A 15,000-nucleotide genomic window follows, 5' to 3' on the forward strand; every position below is an offset into this window, starting at 1 on the left:
GAAATCGTACGAAAGACAAGTTCTTAACTAAAAGTTTGTTAAGGTAACGTGTTTGATTAGTTTTCATCATCTATATGTATCAGGACTAATTAGGATAATGTTAATTATAGTCCATTAAGGAGGTTTTTGTTATTACCTCCGACAACGAAGTAGGGAGGAGGTTATGTTTTCGCACCTGTTTGTCCGTTTATTTGTTTGTGAACAACTTTCTGGCCACAATTTTACTCATCGAGTAGTGAAACTTTCAGGGATTAATTATTATGTTATGACGTGGAAGTGATTCAATTTTGAAAGTCTTAGGTCAAAGGTGAAGGTCAAGGTCGACCGAATTAACCCTAATCCTAACCCCAAGTTCTCACATAGTTTGTCACACAGGCTTCAAATACACCTACGGTTTAAATTGATTCTGGGAAAGGCAAGCTAGTTTCGAGAAATGAGCTGAAGTCCTAGGTCAAAGGTCAAGGTCTAGGTCAAGGTCAAGGTCGACCGAATTAACCCTAACCTTAACCTCAAGTTCTCCCATGGTTGTCACAGACTTCAAATACGCCTACGGTTTAAATTGATTCTAGGAAAGGCAAGCTGGTCTCAATAATAAGCTGCCATGGCGGAAGTCTGCACTATCAGAGTATTTTTCTAGTTACTGTTGCTATTTCCTACCAAAACATTTATTCGTTAAACATTTTCATCAACCTACAGCATTCAGAATAAGCGTTGGCCCTGGAACGCAGAAACAATATGAGGTTCAACACTACACATTATTCTAGAAGTTTTATTCCAGCTGCGATCAGATTCTGGAATGATCTTTCTAATTTCAGTGGTGAATCAGTTAAACTTTTGAAGTTTAAACTTTTAGCAAAAGTTTTTATTTTATGTAGAGCAGGTTGATATGAGTCTCGTTTTATAGTTTATATGAGATAAATCTTTTAATGTTGTTACTGATCTTAGACTATGTATAGTTTATATACTATTCCCTTATTTTGCTTTCCTTACTGCGCTATTTTTCTCTGTTGGAGCCCTTGAGCTCGTAGTATTCTGTTTTTCCAACCAGGATTGTAGGTTGGCTAGTAATAATAATAATAATAATAATAATAATAATTATAATAATAATATTAGTAGGTTGAGAGTTATAGGGACCTTTGACTGGCCAGACAGTACTTCATTGGATTCTTCTCTCTGGTTACGGTTCACTTTCTCTTTGCCTACACATACACCGAATAGTCTGGCCTGTTCTTTACAAATTCTCCTCTGTCCTCATACACCTGACAACACTGAGATTACCAAACAATTCTTCTTCACCCAAGGGGTTCACTACTGCACTGTAATTTTTCAGTGGCTACTTTCCTCTTGGTAAGGGTAGGAGAGACTCTTTAGCTACAGTAAGCAGCTCTTCTGGGAGAAGGACACTCCAGACTCAAACCATTGTTCTCTAGTCTTGGGTAGTGCCATAGCCTCTGTACCATGGTCTTCCACTGTCTCTTGGGTTTAGAGTTCTCTTGTTTGAGGGTACACTAAGGCACACTATTCTATCTAATTTCTCTTCCTCTTATTTTGTGAAAGTTTTTATAGTTTATATAGGAAATATTCATTTCAATGCTGTTACTGTACTTAATATATTTTATTTTTCCTTGTTTCATTTCCTCACTGAGCTATTTTCCCTGTTTGGGCCCTTGGGCTTATAGCATCCTGCTTTTCCAACAAGGGTCGTAGCTTAGCAAGTAATAATAATAATAATAATAATAATAACAATAATAATAATAGTCTTCTCTTCATTCTTTCTCTAATCATTTTTAATTGTTGTCATGAGACTTCTTAAAACTCCCTTTCTTTATTAATATTTTCTTCTTTCACAAATAAAGTTCCTTTTAATGCATTTATAATTTACTCTCTCTCTCTCTCTCTCTCTCTCTCTCTCTCTCTCTCTCTCTCTCCTCTCTCTCTCTCTCTCTCTCTCTCTCTCTCTCTCTCTATGCCGCTGATAAATTAGGCTTATTTTTACCCTGATTGGTTTCATGGCATAGGCCTACACTTCCTTTATTTGTCTGTTACCCATAAAGCATAACAATTTATCCTTTCGATTTTGTCTTATACCTCCAATTTCACCCTCCTTTGTTACGTGCAGTTAATCAACATTAATAGTTTATATAAAAATACCATGCAAACGAAAAGTTAGTATACAAAGATAGACATTTTAGAAGTATCCAAACCTGATATTTTTACCTAGGTAGTAGGTTGGCCAGGGCACCAGCCACCCGTTGAGATACTACCACTAGAGAGTTGTAGGGTCCTTTGACTGACCAAACAGTACTACATTGGATCCTTCTCTCTGGTTACGGTTCACTTTACCTTTGCCTTCACATACACCGAATAGTCTGTCCTATTTTTCACAGATTCTTCTCTGTCCTCATACACCTGACAACACTAAGATTGCCAAACAATTCTTCTTCACCCAAGGGGTTAGCTACTGTACTGTAATTTTTCAGTGGCTACTTTACTCTTGGTGAGGGTAGGAGAGACTCTTTAGCTATGGTAAGCAGCTCTTCTAGGAGAAGGACACTCCAAAATCAAACCATTGTTCTCTAGTCTTGGATAGTGCCATAGCCCCTTTACCATGGTCTTTCACTGTCTTGGGGTAGAGTTCTCTTCCTTGAGGGTACACTCGGGCACACTATTTTATCTTATTTCTCTTCCTCTTTTTTTATAGTTTATATGAGAAATATATATTTTGATGTTACTGCTCTTAAAGTATTTTAATTGTTAATTACTTTTCTTGTAGTTTCCTTATTTCCTTTCATCACTGGGCTATTTCTCCTGTTGGAGCTCTCGGGCTTATAGCATCCTGCTTTTCCAACTAGGGTTGTAGCATAGCAAGTCATAATGATAATAATAATGAGAATCCAAGAGACTAGGAGAGGCATGTCGAAACAGAGACCTTGTTAGAGAGAGAGAGAGAGAGAGAGAGAGAGAGAGAGAGAGAGAGAGAGAGAGAGAGAGAGTTACAAGGATTTTGGATGTCTCAAAGACTTTTTAGACCATTCGCAGAGACTCCACTTGCTCTCTGGTAGAACGATTTAGTTTAAGCATTTAGAGAGATTTATGATCTTATCTAACCTATTCTTGAACTTTAAAGAGAGAGAGAGAGAGTGTGTGTGTTACAAGGATTTTGGATATCTCAAAGACTTTTTAGACTATCCGCAGAGATTCCATTTGCTCTTTAGTAGAGCGATTTAGTTTAAGCATTTAGAGAGTTTTATATAATCTTATCTAACTTATTCTTGAACTAGAGAGAGAGAGAGAGAGAGAGAGAGAGAGAGAGAGAGAGAGAGAGAGAGAGAGAGAGAGAGAGAGAGATTAAGCAAAACTCAGAGGCATTTCGAAACCCAGACCTTGGCAACCTAGATCAATAGGCTCGAATAATAAGGGATTCGGTGAGCTAGAGAAATGGCCTGTGCGATTGCCTTCCAGATTAATGGCAACTGATGGACTGCATCCATGGAAATTGGCGATCATCGACCGTCTTTAGACTGTTCATCAAGAGTTCATGTTGCAGGTGGTTTCAGCTTCAATGGAGCTGAGATGAAAATGGCTGCAAGCAATATGTGATGATGGTTCGATGATCTGAATGATTTCATACAGGGAGTAGAGCCCAGTGGGGCTTGTAACCTCGTAGCTTTAACTAGCCCAAGCCTGAAGGAAACTAGAAAAGGGGATAGTGAAGGATGAAGATTTGGATCAAATATGGAGGTAGTGGTGGACATTTTAGCCTCTTTAATAGATATTTTACCATCTTCGATTGACATTTTAACCTCTTCTATAGACATTTTATTTTTTCGATGGACATTCTACTCTTTTCGATAGACATTTTAGCCTCTGACTTAAAGACATGTCCTTTTATAGTTAATGTATCAAATGTCTGTTTGAATGTTGTTATTGTTTTTAGAATATTTTATTTTAATTTTTCATTACTTCTTTTATCGTTTATTTATTTCCTTATTTCCTTTCCTCACTGGGCTATTTTTCCCTGTTGGAACCCTTGAACTTATAGCATCTTGCTTTTCCAACTAGGGATGTAGCTTAGCTAATAATAATAATAATAATAATAATAATAATAATAATAATAATGAGAATCCAAGAGACTCTAGGAGAGGCGTGTCGAAACAGAGACCTTGTTAGCCAAGTCTTAGAGGCATTTCGAAACCCAGACCTTGGCAAACCTAGATCAATAGGCTCGAATAATAAGGGATTCGGTGAGCTAGAGAAATGGTTTGTGAGATTGCCTTCCAGATTAATGGCAACTGATAGACTGCATCCATGGAAATTGGCGATCATCAACCGTCTTTAGACTGTTCATCAAGAGTTCATGTTGCAGGTGGTTTCATCTTCAATGGAGCCGAGATGAGAATGGCTGCAAGCAATATATGATGATGGTTCGATACTCTGAAAGATTTCCTACAGAGAGTGAAGCCCAGTGGGATGTGTAACCTCGTAGCTTTAACTAGCCCAAGCCTGAAGGAAACTAGAAAAGGGGATAGTGAAGTATGAAGATTTGGATCAAATATGGAGGAAGTGGTGGACATTTTAGCCTCTTTGATAGATATTTTGACCTCTTCGATAGACATTTTACTCTTTTTAGCCTCTTCGATAGACATTTTAACCTTTTCAAAAGACATTTTAACCTCTTCGATAGACATTTTACTCTTTTCGATAGACATTTTAACCTTTTCAATAGGTTACTCTTTTCAATAGACATTCTAACCTTTGAAAGAAAGACAGGTTTAAGGCTCAGGACCCACAAAAATAGGTGAAAAAAATCGAGATTATAGTTCTTCAAGGAAATATTACAATTTTATCAAATTTTTGCACATGAACCATCAAGAATAACGGTTTTATAATAAAGGGTTATGCATATGTGCATATCACCAGTTAAGTGATAAATGAAAGACTTGGTGAATGCAACTAACTTTAATTCAACACGCAGCGACCTTTTTATGCAAGTTTCAGTGTAAGAAGGTCACAAAAATTCAGGCAGATCAATGCCAAAAAAACAGGTTCAACCGGCGAGAATTTATGATAAACCGGTGGGAATTGATAATTGACTGGGGAATTAATGGTTGACTGGTGGGAATTCATGATTAACTGGCGGGAATTTATGATTGATTGGGGGAATTAATGGTTGACCGGCGGGAATTTATTATTGACTGCGGGGAATTAATGGTTGACCGATGGCAATTTATGACTAAGTACGGGGAATTAATGGTTGACCGGCGGGAATTTATGATTGACTGTGGGGAATTAATGGTTGACCGGCGGGAATTTATGATTGACTACGGGAATTTATGGTTAACAGACAGCAATTTATGATTGACGGAGGTTAATTTATGATCAACTGGTGGCAATTTATAAGTGACTGGAGGAATTTATGGTTGGCAGGTGTGAGTTTGTGATTGACGGAGGGAACTTCTGGTAGAGCATTTTACAATTCGGATTGATGAGGCAGGAATTTTGATCAACCAGTGGAACTTTCTGATTGATCTGGGAGGAGTTTCTGATAGATTAGCTGGATGTAATATTTGATTGAACAGAAAAGAGGGGATTTTTAGTTGATAGATTTTGTTGGTAATCAGCTTATATACTCACAGATACACAAGACCTTATAGTTTCTATTTGTTCTGTACACCCTGCAGATGGTGCCGCTTACAGTGCGTCAACCTATCATACTTTAGATAGTACTAAAGGTTGTTTTAGGGTCTCAGGTGCTATTAATAGGCTCTTATTTAAAAATAAATTCATTGTTAGTTTCGAATTAATATAATGGATTTGTTTAACTCATACTATGTAGTACTAGGTTGGTTTCCTGTGAATGATCAGACTAAAGTCTCCCGCCATCAGCAATCCGCATTGACCTGCCTGGTGATGAAAACTGGCCAAACCCCAGACGTGAATTAACATATCTGAGACCTTTCTCCTGCAGTGGATTAGAAACGTCTGCATTAGTTGTTGTTGTTGTTTGTTTAAATAATTCATGATGATAATTATTTTGTTCAAAACAGTGTCCTTACTTGTGTTTGTTTGTTCGCTTATGTAAACATTTGTTGATAGAAGAGCGAGTGGAATACAATAGTGGTGTCATACGTCTAAAGCCAAAAATTTTAAATCCCTTTTGCTATGAAATCTGAAGGACAGGGATCAGGGTGACAAATCCTTGTCGCCTCCTCTGAAGTGAGAGAGAGAGAGAGAGAGAGTTGTTTTTAGATATTACTTTGAAACTACAGTAGCAATGCTTCGGCTGAACCAAGAGAGAGAGAGAGAGAGAGAGAGAGAGAGAGAGAGAGAGAGAGAGAGAGAGAGAGAGGTTTTATTTTAGATATTACTTTAAAACTAGCAATGCTTCGGCTGAACTGAGAGAGAGAGAGAGGAGAGAGAGAGAGAGAGAGAGAGAGAGAGAGAGAGAGAGAGAGAGACTTGTAAGATATTACTTTGAAACTAGCAATGTTTCAGCTGAACTGAGAGAGAGAGAGAGAGAGAGAGAGAGAGAGAGAGAGAGAGAGAGAGAGAGAGAGAGACTTGTAAGCATAGTGAAACGGCCTTTCAATATATCCACTGAATGTCACTGTTTGTTTACTTCTGTTCATACTAATGTTTGTTTGTTGTTTGTCAATTAAAAGGGGAATAAAACTCCAATAATTTCGTCTTATAGATATATCCAAAACTATTAAAAAAAAGAGATTTCAAAAGACAGCTCAGGTCTCACTATCAAAACTGACAGTGGAAGCTCTCGAAAACTAGGAGTAGTTTAAAGGTTTAAAGGCCGCACATGAATGGCAGAGGAAAGGGACTGTGACATTGCCCTATCAAGCAGGACAATGCCCTAGAGACTAACCATATTACATATGATCAGCGCGCAAGCTCCCTCTCCACCCAATCAAGGACTAGGGAGGGCCAGGCAATGACTGCTGATGACTCAGCAGATAGACTTATATATGTTTCAGTTGGGACCATTTACCCATTTTCTGTGTTTTAGATACGTCTATTAACATTCATTTTACTACATCTACAGTATATATTCCCTTTCTCCCATTTAACGTGTATGTTACTGTATAATCTTTTTATCTATTAAATCTATTTAAAGAAGTTTTCATTTTGTATAAGGAAAAATTGAAGAAACTTGTTACAAAGGAATTCCCGTGTTCAACTATTTAATTGACAAAACGTAAGTATTGTATTTTGTTATTTTAAATAAAAGTTTAAAAAAAAATTACTATTTTCATAAGAATTAATATTACGGAGCAATAATTGACGTCAGTTCGATATTACTTCTTGATAGTCATAAAATATTTTCTCGTTTCCCCCTGATATAATTATTATATCGTCTAAAGCTCAAAGTAAATAGTTAAAATTCAGAAACCTAGGCTGATATCTTGCTCCTGTCATGCACAGAAACCCTCAGCGCTCTGTAGGCCTATCTGGAAATTTTATTTACCGTGCTCATCTGTAATTGGATAAACATGCAACATAGTCCGCGTTAATTATCAAATCCACGCTATCGTAACATTTCGAGAATAACAAAATAAACTTTTTTAAAAGCCTTTATATCATCATTCTTTCTGTTATCAAGTGGGAGCTTTTTATACATTCTTGGGGTCACATATACAAAAGCTCTAAAACCCTCTAGAACTCTCAGTCATCTTGGTTCCAATAACTTAAACTCATCCGTAACTAATATTATGACGACACGATTTGTTAGCTGCAAGATTGTTACCAATTTTGTAAAACGATATAAGTTTACATCTATATTTTGATATAGAATAATTACGTATATGATATAAATTGATGAAATGTAATTGTATTTATATAATAAAAGATAAAAAAAATTATCTTAAATATTCTTATTTGAAACAGTTGTTTTATAAATAGTTAATTCGAACTAAAAGATGTACGAGGCGAGATTCCAAATATTTATACCTAAATATACAGATTTAAAGAACTTTAAATTAGTAAACACCAGCTTACTGTCTTGTAAGGTTGAACCATTATTGTCCAAACGAGAGTCTGGCTAACAGAGGACGTCCAAGTTGTTGGTTGGTAACATTTACACGGTAGTTGTCTCCGGACTTCGGTGGTGAAAGTGTTTCTGGTCTGTGTTGTGTTTAAATCTTTCCGTGCATATTGATGTTCGTAGAATTAATGAAAGGAAATTCCTGTTAGGTTTCGTGAGGGATTGGTGTCATTAGAAATGTGAAACAGGTGGTTGAAACGCCATTTTGAGAGCAATAACTGTAGTGCGAAAAGTAAGCATGTAATTATTTGCGAAGTAAAAATGAGTTTTAGACAATTTTTTAGGATGTTTGTACCATTGAGGATTAAAATCATAAGGAAAATTTAATTTGGATAGATAAATCGCTAGAAGTAATTTTTATAATTGGTAATTTCGTATTGGAAAAAAAAAAAAAAAAAAAAAAAAAAAAAAAAAAAAAAAAAAAAAAAAAAAAAAAAAAACATTGCTGAAACAAAAGTCTCATGTCGACGTTTACATATTTAGCCAGACAAGATTTATTTCAAGTCCCTACTGTATCTGCATTATTATTATTATTATTATTATTATTATTATTATTATTATTATTATTATTATTATTATTACTTGCTAAGATACAACCCTAGTTGGAAAAGCAGGATGCTATAAGCCCAAGGGCTCCAACAGGGAAAATATGGCTATGGTCATCATAACTATTAATATCGGAAAAATTAGTTTTATTCGTCAGAACTGTTAATTTCAGAATATTTGTGTATTCGCCAGACTATTAATCTCATTCAATACGAGTTTATTCTACCAGAATAAGGGTTTGTTCGTTAGACCTGTTAATTCAACGAAAGAAATTGTTCGTCAAACTTGTTAATATCACTAATTTCTGTTAGTTCGTTAGACATATTATAAAATATGAGTTTTTTCTTTAGACCATTTAATTTCACGTAATATGAGTGTTTCTGAGAGCTGTTAACTTCACGTAATGAGTCTTTCTTAGAGCTGTTAACTTCACGTAATGAGTCTTTCTTAGAGCTGTTAATTTCACGTAATATGAACCTTCCTTAGAGCTGTTAATTTCACGTAATATGATCCTTCCTTAGAGCTGTTAATTTCATGTAACATGAGTCTTCCTTAGAGCTGTTAATTTCACGTAATATGTGTCTTTCTGAGAGCTGTCAATTTCACGTATTGAGTCTTACTTAGAGCTGTTAATTTCACGTAATATGAGTCTTCCTAAGAGCTGTTAATTTCATGTAATATGAGTATTACTTAGAGCTGTTAATTTCACGTAATATGATCCTTCCTTAGAGCTGTTAATTTCATGTAACCTGAGTCTTCCTTAGAGCTGTTAATTTCAGGTAATATGCGTCTTTCTAAGAGCTGTTAATTTCACGTAGTGTGAGTCTTCCTTAGATCTGTTAATTTCACGCAATGAGTCTTCCTTACAGCTGTTAATTTCACGTAATATGAGGCATTCTAAGAGCTGTTAATTTCACGTAATATGAGACATTCTTAGAGCTGTTAATTTCACGTAATATGAGTCTTTCTAAGAGCTATTAATTTCACGTAATATGAACCTTTGTAAGAGCTGTTAATCTCATGAAATATTAGTTTCTTCGTCAGACCAGTTAATATCACAGAATACGAGATTGTTTATGAGATCTGTTAATATCACAGAATATGAGATTGTTTATAAGACCTGTTAATAGATTATGAGATTATTTTTGAGACGTGTTAATATCAAAGAATACGAGATTGTTTACAAGATCTGTTAATATAACAGACTGGGATTATTTATGAGACCTGTTAAAATCACAGAATATTTGTTTATTTGTTTGTTCGTAAGACCTGTTATTATCACGAAATGCGATTTTACTATCGGTCTCGTTAATCTCACGGAATACGAGATTATTATTCGTCAGACATTATAATAATCTCCAGATTAAGATTCCTCTCCGCTGAGCCGTGGAGGACAGCCGTCGAGTTTACCGGCTGATGGTGAGTGTTAAAAACAATGTTTTATTTGCATTTGTATTAATGTCAATGTTTATAACTTTGTAATATTTCGGTAGAGTCCCACCCAAGCGCCAGTGTAGTTCAATCTGTACAGGGGTAGATCTTTTTAAGGGGTAGGATACCTTTTGTCAATCTTGCATCGATGTTAATTATGTTTTGTAAATTCTTGAGTTTGACTCTGTTTAAGGTTTAATAGATAGTTAGTTATCAATCCTGATAATAACACATTTAATCACAAGTATTTTAACAACATTCATCCAGATATTTATTCAACGCACAAGTTTTTTAACAACATTCATCCAGATATTTATTTAACGCACAAGTTTTTTAACAACTTTCATACAGATATTTATTTAACGAAAGCAATGTGTCTAAGTGATAAAGATCGAGTCTTGCTACATTATTTATTTGAGCACTCAGAGAAGAATTAGTCTATAAATACATTAGTCACAAACACTAGATATCGGAATAGAGTTGTGGTTGATATTCATTTGAACGTTATAGAAATTTCCTAGATAATTTTTTTGTACTACCGTAAACTCTCTTTAATTTGATTTAGTTTTAAGTTAATTGTCATTCATTCTGTTAGGATCAAAAGTTAAAAAAAAAATAATATGCAGTTTTTCAAGTTTGTTTACACCGATCGCAATTTCTAGATCTGACCCGGATCAACTAATGCCTCGTGACACTTGGATGCGTGCTGTATTTCCTCCACGCGTAACGTCAGTCAGTCAGCCAGCCATCGGAAATTGAAATTATACTGAAATTATCGTATTTCGTATCACGATAAAACCTATTCTTAAAAAGGAAAAAAAAAAAAATAAAAAAACTCTTGTCATTAATGTCTGCCCCTGTCCAGCACTAAAGTCCATTTCTTTTAGCGATGCATATTTGCACCGACTCGCAGCGGTGCCCTTTTAGCTCGGAAAAGTTTCCTGATCGCTGATTGGTTAGAATTATCTTGTCCAACCAATCAGCGATCCGGAAACTTTTCCGAGCTGAAAGGGCACCGCTGCGAGTCGGTGCAAATATGCATCGCTAAAAGAAATGGACTATAGTAATGTACGGGTTTCGGTCTAACTAGCTTATTGGAAACGTCTCATGTTTGATAGTATCTATACTCAATTTTTTTAAATGAAGCGCATTTGCAGAGACTCGCAGCGGTGCCTTTTTAGCTCGGAAAATTTTATTACTTTCTGATTGGTTAGGATTATCTTGTCCAACCAATCAACGATCAGGAACCTACTGAAAAGGGCACCCCTGCGAGTCGATGCAAATCTGCCTTACTAAAAAGAATTGACTATAGTATTGTCTGTAACCTCACCATTTTTATGAGCTAAGGGTGACGGCTTTTGGGGAGCCTATAGGTCTATCTGCTGAGTCATCAGCAACCATTTCCTGGCCCTCCCTGGTCCTAGCTTGGATGGAGAGGGGCTTGCACACTGGTCATATGATGTCTTCAGTCTCCAGAATATTGTCCTTTTTCTAGGACATTGTCCTATCCCTGTCCTGTCCCTGGCCTCTACCATTCATGAGTGACCTTTATGAAGGTATTTAGATACTACTACTACTACTACTACTACTACTACTACTCTACTACTAATACTACTACTACTACTACTACTACTACTCTACTAATACTACTACTACTACTACTACTACTACTACTACTACGAGAGAGAGAGAGAGAGAGAGAGAGAGAGACTCCAAATAGGGTACGAGAGAGATTGGAACTAGGATTGTGAAACGAGTCTATTGGCGCAGCTAGTGGTCGTCAGTAACTGCATGATTGTTGAGCTGATGCAACTCGTCAACTGTTGGAAATTGATTCAGATTCCGCACAGGACGAGATTAATTACATCGATGTTGATATCTGTGTGATCAATTAGTGTCTGGGTGTTGCGTAATGAAAAATATAACGGTTTCATTTTCCCGGGCAGTAATTATTTCGAAATTTCATGAGTTTATTTCCCGTGGGTCTTTTATCCGACGAGAGACGTGCGTGTTCGGTCAGCTCCATTTTCTGATGAAATAAACCTACTGGTTATTATTATTATTATTATTATTATTATTATTATTATTATTATTAGCTATTCTACAACCTTACTTGGAAAATCAGGACGTTTTAAGCCGAAGGGCTCTAACAGGGAAAAATAGCTTAGTGAGGAAAGGAAATAAGGAAATGAATAAACGGTATAAGAAATAATGTACAATTAAAGTTGGAATAGCAGGTTCTGTAAGACGAAGGGCTCCAACAGGGAAAAATAACCCAGTGAGGAAAGGAAATAAGGAATTGGATAAACGATATAAGAAAGAAATGAACAATTAGAATAGAATATTTTAAAACATTGAAGCATTAAAACAGATATTTCAAATATAAACTACAAAAAAGAGACTTATGTCAGCCTGTTCAACATAAAAACATTTGGTGTAAGTTTGAACTTTTGAAGTAATAATAAAATTATTATGATGACATACGATAGAAATAGCATCCGTGGATGTGACTTACAATAATATTGTATGAGCTGTTATCATATTTATTATTATTATTATTATTATTATTATTATTATTACTTACTTACTTACTTACTTACTAAGCTACAACCCCAGTTGAAAAAGAAGAATGCTATTAGCCCAGAGACCCAAAAGGGAAAAAAGGCTAGTGAGGAAAAGAAAATAGGAAAAATAGAATTTAAAGAACAGTAACAACATTAAATTGAATATCTCCTATATAAACTATTTAAAACTAACAAAACAAGAGGAAATGAATAAGATAGAATAGTGTCCCCGAGAGTATCTTTAATCCAGAGAACTATATGCCAACATAGTGGGAAGACCATGGTACAGAGGCTATGGCACTACCCAAGACTAGAGAACAATGGTTTGAGTTTGGAGTGTCCTTCTCCTAGAAGAGCTGCTTACCATAGCTATAGAATATCTTCTACCCTGGTTTGATTTTGGAGTGTCTTTCTCCTAGCAGAGCTACTTTCCATTAGCTAAAGTGTCTCTTCTACCCTTACCAAGAGGAAAGTGGCCTTAATCACAATTTATTTTAATAAGCTTAACGTAGGACTCCTCTAATCCCTGTCAGTCCTTAAGCAATTGGTTTAATGCAGAATACTTTCTTCATAGATATCTTTTTTTCATTCCATTATAAGTTTTAGGTAGAAATGTTTTTACTTAGAAATTTCGTGTTTTCCCCCTTTAGAAAGAAAAATACTTTCTTAATTGAAAGACTGGGAAATGATGAGATAAGAATGGCAGGCGTAGTAAAGATTACAGAGGTGATAAGAGTCTCGTGTTGAGGATGGATGGTGGGGAGGGAGTCAGGAGGGCTTGGGAGGAACCTGTTAGGGAGGAGAAGATCGAGAGGGAAGCAGATAATTAGATGGCGAGATAAAGTGAAGGATGATAAGGAGAGAAGAGTTTTGCTGGAAGAGAATGCCATGATAGAAAGCATTGGAGAGGGCGCATCAGGCAACCGACCCCTTAATGTAGGGATATTAATAATCGGGGGAAAAAGGATAAGGTGAAGGATGATATGGAGAGAAGAAGTTTGGTGGAAGAGAATGCCATGATAGAAAGCATTGGAGAGGGCACATCAGGCAACCGACCCCTTAATGTGAGGATAACAGTGAGAATGAAGATTTAAGGTTAGTGACCTAATCCCATTTTTTTCCAACAATGAAGACGATTCTTTGTCGCATGATATTAAAAAAACAAGAATCAGAATACAAATGATTCTTCGCTGAATCATATAAAGAATCAAAAGAACTGAACCAGAAAATCCCAGTTGTCTTTTCGTGTCGTACACGTTCGGTTTTCTCGAAGGATGAAATCTTACAAGTCAAAAACATAACAAGCCGAGCTGAATCACACCCACGCTTGTAGCTGATAGGCGAAACTGCACACTTCACCCCCCAAAAACATTCGCATATTTGCAATGCAGATCTAATATGAACCGGGGGGTTATGTGCGTCTCTGTGTGTGTGCGCGCGCGCATGTATGTAGCTGTCATATATATGCAAATGTACATGCATGCATTTTATGCATGTTAACCCGGCATGCATTCGCCCACGGGCGCCGCATCCAATCTCTGATGGGTGTGATACATGAACTGCCAGAAGTCGGTCACTAGGGGAGATATGTTTCCTGTTGGTTATTGCATGTAAAAAAAAAACACTCAGATAAACCCCGAGTTTGTTTGTTTGTTTCAGTACTGTTTGTAATTGCGTTTGTAACAATAAATGCATCTATACTTCTGTTTTATGTCGCTTCCTATTTTTGGTATCGTATTTATAATGAAGATTAAAAATTCTCTCTCTCTCTCTCTCTCTCTCTCTCTCTCTCTCTCTCTCTCTCTGTAAATGCATTCGTAACAATAAATGCATCTATTCAGTTTTATGTCGCTTCCTATTTTTGGTATTGTATTTATAATAAAGAATAAAGATTCTCTCTCTCTCTCTCTCTCTCTCTCTCTCTCTCTCTCTCTCTCTCTCTGTAAATGCATTCGTAACAATAAATGCATCTATTCAGTTTTATGTCGCTTCCTATTTTTGGTATTGTATTTATAATAAAGAATAAAGATTCTCTCTCTCTCTCTCTCTCTCTCTCTCTCTCTCTCTCTCTCTCTCTGTAAATGCGTTTGTAACAATAAATGCATCAATTCTTCAGTTTTATGTGGCTTCCTATTATGGTATTGTATTTATAATAAAGAATACAGATTTCTCTCTCTCTCTCTCTCTCTCTCTCTCTCTCTCTCTCTCTCTCCCTTTTTAATGCGTTCGTACAATAAATTCCTTAACTGTATTCTTCTGATTTATGTCTCTCTCTCTCTCTCTCTCTCTCTCTCTCTCTCTCTCTCTCTCTCTCTTTTAATGCGTTCGTAACAATAAATTCCTTAACTGTATTCTTCTGATTTATGTCGCTTCCTCTCTCTCTCTCTCTCTCTCTCTCTCTCTCTC

Source organism: Palaemon carinicauda, chromosome 41, assembly GCF_036898095.1.
Source record: "Palaemon carinicauda isolate YSFRI2023 chromosome 41, ASM3689809v2, whole genome shotgun sequence".
Lineage (NCBI taxonomy): Eukaryota > Metazoa > Arthropoda > Malacostraca > Decapoda > Palaemonidae > Palaemon > Palaemon carinicauda.